We start from the raw sequence: 12,214 nt of genomic DNA on the forward strand, positions 1-12,214 counted from the left end.
TTCGTGCATGACAGGTTACAAAATGTCTGGATGCTGCTGACATATTCCTACTGCTACCTGTTATATTACTAATATCATGTAGATGTTCCCGAATACGGGTTTTGAGTTTTCTAGATGTGCAGCCCACATATGACATATTGCACTCTTTGCAATTGATTTTATACACCAAATTGGTAGAATTACAATTAATATATTGTTTAATACTAAAATTTATTGTACCTTCAACATTTTGAAAGGTTTTGGCTACCAAAGCATGTTTGCATGTGCTACAGTTATTCGTGCCACATCTGAAAAAACCAGGATAGTTTAACCACATTTTTTTCTGTCCCATTATCTGAGATTGAAATAGACTGGGGGATATTTGGCTACCTATGGTTGGAGCCCTTCTTGATACTATATTAATTCCTGATTTTAAAATATCATTAAGATGTGGGTCCTCATAGAGGATGGGCAGATATCTATGAATAATATTTTTTATTTTATTGAATTGAGGACTGTATTGAAAACATATATACGGCTTTTTCACCTGATTTGGATCTATCCTCCTTTCTAAAGTTATTAGATCATTGCGATCCTTTTTTTCTACTATTTTTTTTGCTCTGTTGATTCGCAATGATCTAATAACTTTAGAAAGGAGGATAGATCCAAATCAGGTGAAAAAGCCATATATATGTTTTCAATACAGTCCTCAATTCAATAAAATCAAAAATATTATTCATAGATATCTGCCCATCCTCTATGAGGACCCACATCTTAATGATATTTTAAAATCAGGAATTAATATAGTATCAAGAAGGGCTCCAACCATAGGTAGCCAAATATCCCCCAGTCTATTCCAATCTCAGATAATGGGACAGAAAAAAACGTGGTTAAACTATCCTGGTTTTTTCAGATGTGGCACGAATAACTGTAGCACATGCAAACATGCTTTGGTAGCCAAAACCTTTCAAAATGTTGAAGGTACAATAAATTTTAGTATTAAACAATATATTAATTGTAATTCTACCAATTTGGTGTATAAAATCAATTGCAAAGAGTGCAATATGTCATATGTGGGCTGCACATCTAGAAAACTCAAAACCCGTATTCGGGAACATCTACATGATATTAGTAATATAACAGGTAGCAGTAGGAATATGTCAGCAGCATCCAGACATTTTGTAACCTGTCATGCACGAAATACTGCTAATTTCCAGATCCAGGCCATAGAGCAGGTGCATATGCCTTGTCGGGGCGGGGATATGAGAAGACGTCTCCTAACACGGGAGGCGTATTGGATTTTTCATTTAAATACCAGACACCCGATGGGACTAAATAAACGTACAGAAACTATGCTGCACTATTGTTAAATATAAAGTGAATATTTTAATTGTATATACATTTATTTGTTGTCAATGTGTTTACTAGGACCTTAAGCAATGTCATGTGATCCAATAATTTAATCTGATTGGCGGATCTCTCTATATAGAGAAACACAATCAGATATAGGTATGGCTTTGAAAAAGATCTTCGGATCGAAACGCGTCGCCATTTGCTTCTCACACTTGGGAATATATACCGGAGGGAGCACAGTCACCTGTCTGTATTTTAATGAAGGACTTTATTAAACTTTGGAATTTTACGGAGCTGGAACTCATCTTTCTTTCTTTGGATTTTACTTGGTTTCCCGCAAACGGAGTTCCGTGCACCTGCGTTCATCAATGGTGAGCTGGCTTACTACTTTTTTCTATAGTTTCCACATCCCCAGAGCTCGTCCTAATATTCTGGTTTACCTATCAGGTCAGTTTGGTGATCCTACCACCGGATCTTAACAGTACAGCAGGCCAGTAAAGAGTTAATGCATCGCAAAAGAGGGATAAGAGAAATCCTGAGTTCATTTTTTTTTTTTTTTTCTTTTTTCTGCAGTGTGTCTTGCCTCTCTCCTCCCCTTAATCTCTGGGTGGTTCAGAATTCAGCTGCAGCTATGGACCTTCAGAGTCTGTCTTCTAGTGTGGATCATCTCACTGCTAGAGTACAAGACATTCAGGATTATGTAGTTCGCAGTCCTATGTCAGAGCCTAAGATACCTATTCCTGAGTTGTTCTCCGGAGACAGATCTAGGTTTTTGAACTTTAAAAACAATTGCAAATTATTTCTTTCTCTGAGACCTCGTTCCTCTGGTGATCCGGTTCAGCAAGTTAAAATTGTTATTTCTTTGTTGCGTGGCGACCCTCAAGACTGGGCATTCGCCCTGGCGCCAGGAGATCCTGCATTGCGTAATGTAGATGCGTTTTTTCTGGCGCTGGGTTTGCTTTATGATGAACCTAATTCTGTGGATCAGGCAGAGAAAATCTTGCTGGCTTTGTGTCAGGGTCAGGATGAAGCAGAGGTTTACTGTCAGAAGTTTAGGAAATGGTCTGTGCTCACTCAATGGAATGAGTGTGCCCTGGCAGCGATTTTCAGAAAGGGTCTTTCTGAAGCCATTAAGGATGTTATGGTGGGGTTCCCCACGCCTGCGGGTCTGAGTGAGTCAATGTCTTTGGCCATTCAGATTGATCAGCGTTTGCGGGAGCGCAAACCAGTGCACCATCTGGCGGTATTTTCTGAGCAGAAGCCTGAGTCTATGCAATGTGACAGGATTCTGACCAGAATTGAACGGCAAAATCACAGACGTCAGAATGGGTTGTGCTTTTACTGTGGTGATTCTGCTCATGTTATCTCAGATTGTTCTAAGTGCACAAAAAACTTCGCTAGGTCTGTCACCATTGGTACTGTACAACCTAAATTCATTTTGTCTGTTACTTTAATTTGCTCTCTGTCATCCTACTCAGTTATGGCTTTTGTGGATTCAGGTGCTGCCTTGAATTTGATGGATTTGTCTTTTGCCAGGCGCTGTGGTTTTGTCTTGGAGCCTTTGCAATTCCCTATTCCACTAAAGGGAATTGATGCCACGCCATTGGCCAAGAATAAACCTCAGTACTGGGCTCAAATGACTATGTGCATGACTCCTGCACATCAGGAGGTGATTCGCTTTCTTGTGTTACATAATTTGCATGATGTTGTCGTGTTGGGTCTGCCATGGCTGCAGGGTCATAATCCAGTCCTGGATTGGAAAGCAATGTCTGTGTCAAGTTGGGGTTGCCAGGGGATTCATGGCGATGCTCCTTTGGTGTCATTTGCTTCTTCTACTCCTTCTGAAGTCCCTGAAATTTTGTCGGACTACCAGGATGTATTTGATGAGCCCAAGTCCAGTGCCCTACCTCCTCATAGGGATTGTGATTGCGCCATAAATTTGATTCCTGGTAGTAAGTTCCCTAAGGGACGACTTTTTAATTTGTCTGTACCAGAACATGCCGCTATGCAGAGTTATATCAAGGAGTCTTTGGAGAAGGGGCATATTCGCCCGTCCTCGTCCCCTTTGGGTGCGGGGTTCTTTTTTGTAGCCAAGAAGGATGGTTCTCTAAGACCCTGTATAGATTATCGCCTTCTAAATAACATCACGGTCAAATTTCAGTATCCTTTGCCACTGTTGTCCGATCTGTTTGCTCGGATTAGGGGGGCCAGTTGGTTCACCAAGATAGATCTTCGTGGAGCGTATAATCTTGTGCGTATAAAGCAGGGCGATGAATGGAAAACAGCATTTAATACGCCCGAAGGCCATTTTGAGTACTTGGTGATGCCTTTTGGGCTTTCTAATGCTCCTTCTGTGTTCCAGTCCTTCATGCACGACATCTTCCGAGAGTATCTGGATAGGTTTATTATTGTGTACCTGGATGATATTTTGGTCTTTTCTGATGATTGGGAATCTCATGTGAAGCAGGTCCGGATGGTATTTCGGATCCTGCGAGCCAATGCCTTGTTTGTGAAGGGCTCTAAATGTCTCTTCGGAGTCCAGAAGGTTTCCTTTTGGGGCTTTATTTTTTCTCCTTCTACCATTGAGATGGATCCAGTCAAGGTCCAGGCTATTCATGACTGGACTCAACCTACATCGGTAAAAAGTCTTCAGAAGTTCTTGGGTTTTGCTAATTTTTACCGTCGCTTCCTCACTAATTTTTCCAGTGGGGTTAAGCCTTTGATGGATTTGACTAAGAAGGGTTCTGATGTGACGAATTGGTCTCCTGCGGCCGTGGAGGCCTTTCAGGAGCTCAAACGTCGGTTCTCTTCGGCTCCTGTCTTGCGTCAGCCGGATGTCTCTCTACCATTCCAGGTCGAGGTTGATGCTTCTGAGATTGGAGCAGGGGCTGTCTTGTCACAGAGAAACTCTGATGGCTCTGTGATGAGGCCATGTGCTTTCTTTTCAAGAAAGTTTTCGCCTGCCGAGCGGAATTATGATGTTGGTAATCGGGAGTTGTTGGCAATGAAGTGGGCATTTGAGGAGTGGCGACATTGGCTTGAGGGAGCCAAACATCGTGTGGTGGTCTTGACTGATCACAAGAATTTCACTTATCTCGAGTCTGCTAAACGGCTAAATCCTAGACAGGCTCGATGGTCGCTGTTTTTCTCACGTTTCAATTTCGTGGTTTCATACCTTCCGGGTTCGAAGAACGTGAAGGCTGATGCTCTTTCTAGAAGCTTTGTGCCTGACTCTCCGGGAGTTTCTGAACCGGCTGGTGTCCTCAGAGAAGGGGTGATTTTGTCTGCCATTTCCCCTGATTTACGACGGGTACTGCAGGAATTTCAGGCCAATAGACCTGATCGTTGTCCATCGGAGAGACTGTTTGTCCCGGATAGATGGACCAGTAGAGTCATTTCCGAGGTTCATTCTTCGGTGTTGGCAGGTCACCCTGGGATTTTTGGTACCAGGGATTTGGTGGCTAGGTCCTTTTGGTGGCCTTCCTTGTCGCGGGATGTGCGTTCCTTTGTGCAGTCCTGTGGGATTTGTGCTCGGGCCAAGCCTTGCTGTTCTCGTGCCAGTGGTTTGCTTTTGCCTTTGCCGGTCCCGAAGAGGCCCTGGACGCATATTTCCATGGATTTTATTTCGGATCTTCCAGTCTCTCAGAAGATGTCTGTTATCTGGGTGGTTTGTGATCGTTTTTCTAAAATGGTCCATTTGGTGCCCTTGCCTAAGCTGCCTTCCTCCTCTGATTTGGTTCCACTGTTTTTTCAGAATGTGGCTCGTTTGCATGGTATTCCTGAGAATATTGTGTCTGATAGAGGATCCCAGTTTGTGTCCAGATTTTGGCGGTCCTTTTGTGCTAAGATGGGCATTGAATTATCTTTTTCATCGGCCTTCCATCCTCAGACAAATGGCCAAACCGAACGTACTAATCAGACCTTGGAGACTTATCTGAGATGTTTTGTTTCTGCTGATCAGGATGACTGGGTGACCTTTTTGCCATTGGCTGAGTACGCCCTCAATAATCGGGCTAGTTCTGCTACTTTGGTTTCGCCTTTTTTTTGCAATTCTGGTTTTCATCCTCGTTTTTCCTCAGGTCAGGTTGAGCCTTCTGACTGTCCTGGGGTGGATTCTGTGGTGGATAGGTTGCAGCAGATTTGGAACCACGTGGTGGACAATTTGACGTTGTCACAAGAGAAGGCTCAGCGCTTTGCTAACCGCCGTCGCTGTGTGGGTCCCCGACTTCGTGTGGGGGATTTGGTGTGGTTGTCTTCTTGTTATGTTCCGATGAAGGTTTCCTCTCCTAAGTTCAAGCCTCGTTTCATCGGTCCTTATAAGATCTTGGAAATCCTCAACCCTGAGTCATTTTGTTTGGACCTCCCAGCATCATTTGCCATTCACAATGTGTTCCATAGGTCATTGTTGCGGAGATATGTGGTGCCTGTGGTTCCTTCTGTTGATCCTCCTGCTCCGGTCTTGGTTGAGGGAGAATTGGAGTATGTGGTGGAGAAGATCTTGGATTCTCGTGTTTCGAGACGAAGGCTTCAGTACTTAGTTAAATGGAAGGGCTATGGTCAGGAGGATAATTCCTGGGTTGTCGCCTCTGATGTCCATGTGGCCGATTTGGTTCGTGCCTTTCATTCGGCTCGTCCTGATCGGCCTGGGGGCTCTGGTGAGGGTTCGGTGACCCCTCCTCAAGGGGGGGGGGTACTGTTGTGAATTCCGTCTGGGCTCCCTCTGGTGGCCTTTAGCGATACTGCGGGTCTGGAGATGGGCTCGGCTGCCTCATTTCCTGCTTTGCTGGTTCCTATTTAACTCCACCTGCACCTTTGTTTGTTGCCTGCTGTCGTTGTATTCAGTACTGGTTCTGATCTCTCTGGACTTCCTTGTGACCTGTCTCCATCCGGAGAAGCTAAGTCTTGCTAGTTCATGTTTGCTCATTTTTCTCTTGAAAATATGTTTCATTATATGATGAGTTCAGTCCAGCTTGCTTATATGTGATTTTTTGCTTGCTGGAAGTTCTGGGGTGCAGAGTGCGCCCCTCACATCGTGAGTCGGTGTGGGGGTTCTTGTATTTTCTGCGTGGATAGTTTTTGATAGTTTTGTACTGACCGCACAGATCCCTTGCTATCTTCAGTCTATTTAGTTTTAGCGGGCCTCATTTGCTTAAACCTGTTTTTCATTACTACGTTTGTATTTTCCCCTTAACTCACCGTTATTATTTGTGGGGGCTGTCTAAACTTTGGGGTCATTTCTCTGAGGCAAGTGAGGCTTGGCTTTCTCTCTAGGGGTAGTTAGTTCCTCAGGCTGTGACGAGGCATCTAGATTTTTAGGTTACGCTCCACGGCTGCCTTTAGTGTGTATTGGATAGGTTCAGTGTTGCGGTCAGTATAGTTTCCACATCCCCAGAGCTCGTCCTAATATTCTGGTTTACCTATCAGGTCAGTTTGGTGATCCTACCACCGGATCATAACAGGTGTCACTGTAGCGACTGCGGCTTGATAATTATTGTTCCTGCCTAAGCGGGAGTAGTTTATCGCGTCGCTGCAGCATGCCCAATAGCCAGTACAAAGCAGGCAGCCTTTCTGGTGACTATTTACCCTAGGTGCAGTACCTAATCTGACCTGACAGTAAGGGGGGCGCCAGAGAGCTGCAAGGTTTAAGTGGAACTGTAAGCAAGATATACACAAATCCCTGCAGTTCATGGTATATTGTAGAGCAGTGGGATACCTAAAATAAGCCCCTGCTGTAAACTAAGAGGTCAATAACCTTGTGTGTGGGTTTTTTCATCACACAGTGTCAGTGGAGAAATAACTAAGATAAGCCCCCCTGCACATGTGATAGCCGTCTGTTGGTCTAAAGTCACCCCAATCCGTGACATATTGGTGGCAGTGGTCAGGAATCCCTGTGGATTTCGTGACAAACTGCTGGCCGCGGCTAAGGGATCTTGACAGTCACGGTGTGAATCGTGACAGGAGGGTGTTGCAGTAATCGAGGTGGAAGATGAGGGCATGCACAAGAGTTTTAGTAGATTGTGGGCTGAGGAAGGGACGGATTCTGGCAATATATTTGAGTTGGAGGCGACAGGAGGTAGCAAGAGTTTGGACATGCAGTTTGAAGGACAGGGCAGAGTCAAGAGTTACTCCGAGGCAGCGGATTTCAGGTGCGGGAGACAGCGTGATGCCGTTTACTATAATAGATAGAGCAGGAAGGGGGGATACGTGAGATGGGGGAAAGATGATGAGTTCGGTTTGGTCTACATTGAGTTCTAGGAAGCGAGAGTTGAAGAAGGAGGATATGGCTGACAAGATACTCCAGGATTCTGGACAGCAGAGAGGCGACATCTAAGCCAGAGAGGTAGCTCTGAGTGTCGTCCGCATATAGGTGGTACTAGAAGCCATGGGACTTTATGAGTTGTCCTAGGCCAAGGCTATAGATGGAAAAAAGTAGGGGCCCTAGGACAGAGCCTTGAGGGACCCCAACAGAGAAAGGGCAGAGTGCGGAGGTAGTAAGGGAGTGGGATACGCTAAATGTGCGGTCGTAAAGGTATGAGGCAATCCAGGACAGGCAAGGCCTTTGATGCCAAGGGAAGAAAGAATATGTAGCAGTAGGCAGGGGTCGACGGTGTCAAAAGCAGAGGATAGGTCGAGAAGGAGGAGGATGGAGAATGGTCTGTTAGCTTGGCTATGAGTAAGTCATTAGTAATTTTGGTCAGAGCAGTTTTGGTGGAGTGGAGGGGACGAAAGCCAAATTGGAGGTTGTCAAGGAGAGGGTTAGATGAGAGGTGGGAGGAAAGTTGAGCATGGACATGCTGCTCAAGGAGTTTGGAAGCAAATGGGAGCAGTGATATGGGGCAATAGCTGGGCATAGCAGTTGGGTCAAGGTTAGCTTTTTTGAGGATGGGTGTGATGGTGGCATGTTTAAAGGCAGAGGGGAAGGTACCAGAAGATAATGATAGGTTGAAGAGATGGGTTAGGGCTGGAATAAGCATGTTAGTGAGGTTGGGGAGCAGGTGGGAAGGGATGGGGTCAAGTGCACAGGTGGTGAGGTGTGATTTGGAATGTAAGAGAGGGAAGTTATTAGGGAAGGGCAGAGGTGTGGTATATGGAGTGGTTGGGGTGATGGGACAGTGATGGTTTGCCTTGTTTGGTCGATCTTGTGGAATCATGTTCTTTTCTTTACATTATGCTGCTCTTTTCCTCGCTTCCGTAGACGGAAGACCTCTGCAAGAGACTGTCACTCAAGTTACTCAGGTAGTTGAGCTTCAAGTGGGGGCTCTTCATAGGGAGAGAATTTAGTTCTTTGTTTTAGCCAACATCTCTCATCCCATTCTTCTCGGTCTTCCGTGGTTACGGGTCCATGAACCCTTCTTAGACTGGCATAGGGGTAACATTCTTCACTGGGGGGGATTCTGTTGTGGATTCTGTTTGTGGGCTCCCTCTGGTGGTTTTTCCGTGAATATCTGGATAAGTTTATGATTGTGTATTTGGATTATGCGGAATTATATTAAGGAGTCATTGGAAAAGGGACATATTCGTCCATCTTCGTCCAATGACTCCTTAATATAATTCCGCATAATCCAAATACACAATCATAAACTTATCCAGATATTCACGGAAAAACCACCAGAGGGAGCCCACAAACAGAATCCACAACAGTAACCTGCTCCCAGAGGGGACGAAGATGGACGAATATGTCCCTTTTCCAATGACTCCTTAATATAATTCCGCATAATCCAAATACACAATCATAAACTTATCCAGATATTCACGGAAAAACCACCAGAGGGAGCCCACAAACAGAATCCACAACAGGATTCCTGTCGGACTCGTCTGCTGCCGGTGCATCCTGTTGGTGTTCTCTGTCCCTTCACCATCCCTTCCGGGTTGCCTTCTGCTTATGCTTCTTTTGCGGATGTTTTTGACAAAAAGGAGGCAGATACTCTTCCACCACACCGACCTTACGACTGTCCTGTAGACCTTGTACCTGGTACCACTCCTCCTAGAGGAAGAATTTATCCTCTCTCACCTGCAGAAACTCAAGCTATGTCAGACTATATTCAAGAGAACCTTACCAAAGGTTTCATTCGCAAATCATCGTCTCCAGCAGGGGCGGGTTTCTTTTTTGTGAAAAAGAAGGATGGTACCCTTCGTCCTTGTATTGACTACAGAGGGTTAAATAACATCACGGTGAAGAATAAATACCCATTGCCTCTTATTTAAGAACTCTTCGACCGCCTGAGAGGAGCACAAATTTTTACCAAGTTAGACCTCCAGGGAGCCTACAACTTAATTCGTATCCAAGCTGGAGACGAGTGGAAAACCGTGTTCAACACTCGAGACGGTCACTACGAGTATTTGGTAATGCCCTTTGGACTTTGTAATGCTCCTGCTGTGTTCCAAGAATTCGTCAACGATATCTTTTGAGATTGCCTCTATACCTGTGTCGTAGTCTACTTGGATGACATCCTCGTCTTTTCTCCAGATTTATCCACTCATCGACGTGATGTTCTCCAGGTCTTACTGCGTTTAAGACAGAATCATCTCTTAGCGAAGATTGAGAAATGTGTCTTTGAACAGTCCCCGGTACCCTTCCTGGGTTATATCGTCTCTGAGGATGGTCTGAAGATGGATCCTGAAAGTGTCGGCCGTTCTAAATTGGCCGTGTCCTTCAGGAGAGAAGGCTATTCAGCGATTCCTTGGCTTCGCCAACTACTATAGACAGTTCATCCCTCATTTCTCATCTCTAACCAAACTAATTTCTGCTCTGGTCTGCAAGGGAGTAAACTATAATCTTTGGCCTCCAGAGGCTGAAGCTGCTTTCCAAACTCTGAAGCAAGAGTTTGCTTCAGCATCGGTGCTCCATCGACCAGATTTCAACAAACCGTTTATCCTTGAGGTTGATGCGTCCTCTATCGGAGCTGGAGCGGTCCTTCTCCAAAGGTCTAACTTGGGTCGTTTAGTCACCTGTGGGTTTTTCTCTAAAGCTTTCTCCCCTCCGGAGCGGAACTATTCCATTGGTGACAAGGAATTACTGGCCATAAAATTGGTCCTGGAGGAGTGGCGGTACCTCCTAGAAGGGGCTGTACACCCTTTCATTATTTTTACAGATCACAAGAACCTGTCCTATGTCCAGTCCGCCCAAAGGCTAAACCCTTGACAAGCCAGATGGTCTTTGTTTTTTGGATGTTTCGACTTTGAGGTACATTGGAACTAGAGAGAGTACAAAGGAGGGCAACAAAATTAATAAAGGGGATGGGAGAACTACAATACCCAGATAGATTAGCGAAATTAGGATTATTTAGTCTAGAAAAAAGACGACTGAGGGGCGATCTAATAACCATGTATAAGTATATAAGGGGACAATACAAATATCTCGCTGAGGATCTGTTTATACCAAGGAAGGTGACGGGCACAAGGGGGCATTCTTTGCGTCTGGAGGAGAGAAGGTTTTTCCACCAAAATAGAAGAGGATTCTTTACTGTTAGGGCAGTGAGAATCTGGAATTGCTTGCCTGAGGAGGTGGTGATGGCGAACTCAGTTGAGGGGTTCAAGAGAGGCCTGGATGTCTTCCTGGAGCAGAACAATATTGTATCATACAATTATTAGGTTCTGTAGAAGGACGTAGATCTGGGGATTTATTATGATGGAATATAGGCTGAACTGGATGGACAAATGTCTTTTTTCGGCCTTACTAACTATGTAACTATTTTCGACCCGGGAATAAGAACATTAAAGCTGACGCTCTATCTAGATCTTTTCAACCTTTGGATGAATAGGAGAGACCAGCGCATATTCTTGATCCTGCTAAGATTGTTTCGTTGGCTCCTCTGAAGGTGATCACTACACCCCCGGGAAAAACCTTTGTGTCAAATCGTGACAGAATGAAAGTTTTACATTGGGGTCATACTTCCTGGTTCGCTGGACACATTGGAGGCAAGAAAACTCTCACTCTGATTTCTCGCCATTACTGGTGGCCCTCGCGTCGCCAGGATGTCTTGGATTTCGTTGCCTCTTGTTCCTCATGTGCTAGGAACAAAGTTCCACGACAGCTTCCTTCTGGACCACTGCATCCACTTCCTGTGCCCTCGGTTCCCTGGAGTCATGTTGCAATGGATTTCATCACTGATTTACCAAAATCTTCTAATTGCACTGAAATTTTGGTGGTGGTGGATAGATTCTCCAAAATGGCTCACTTCATTTCTCTACCCGGTTTACCTTCAGCTCCTGAATTAGCAAAGGTCTTTTTACATCAAGTATTTCGACTTCATGGATTCCCTCTGCATATTGTGTCCGACCGTGGAGTTCAGTTTACCTCTCGTTTTTGGAGAGCTTTTTGTGGACTTTTGAAGGTATCGTTAGATTTTTCTTCTGCATACCATCCCAAGTCCAATGGACAAGTGGAGCGCGTGAATCAAATTCTCACATCTTATCTTCGCCATTTTACTAATGCTCATCATGATGACTGGGTGTCTCTTCTTCCTTGGGCTGAATTCGCTTATAATAACCATACAAGTGAATCTTCATCTAAATCTCCTTTTTTTATTGTTTTTGGGCAACATCCCGGCATTCCTCTCCCTGTTTCCCCCACCTCAGGTGTACCGGCGGCGGATTCCTTGTCCTTGGAGTTCTCCAAAATTTGGCAGGAGATTAAAGAGACGCTTCAGAGGGCTAGTTGCAGAATGAAAAAGTATGCTGACAAAAGGCGTTTAGATGTTCCTCCGTATCGTCCTGGCGACAAGGTCTGGTTATCCTCTCGTTTCATTAGACTCAAGATTCCCTCTCAAAAACTAGGTCCACGATTCATCGGTCCCTTTGAGATTTCTAGTCAAATTAATGATGTAGCTTACAAGTTAAAGTTGCCCACCTCACTACGTATTCCTAACTCTTTTCATGTCTC

This window comes from Ranitomeya variabilis, chromosome 5 (assembly GCF_051348905.1).
Source record: "Ranitomeya variabilis isolate aRanVar5 chromosome 5, aRanVar5.hap1, whole genome shotgun sequence".
NCBI classification, from domain to species: Eukaryota; Metazoa; Chordata; class Amphibia; order Anura; family Dendrobatidae; genus Ranitomeya; species Ranitomeya variabilis.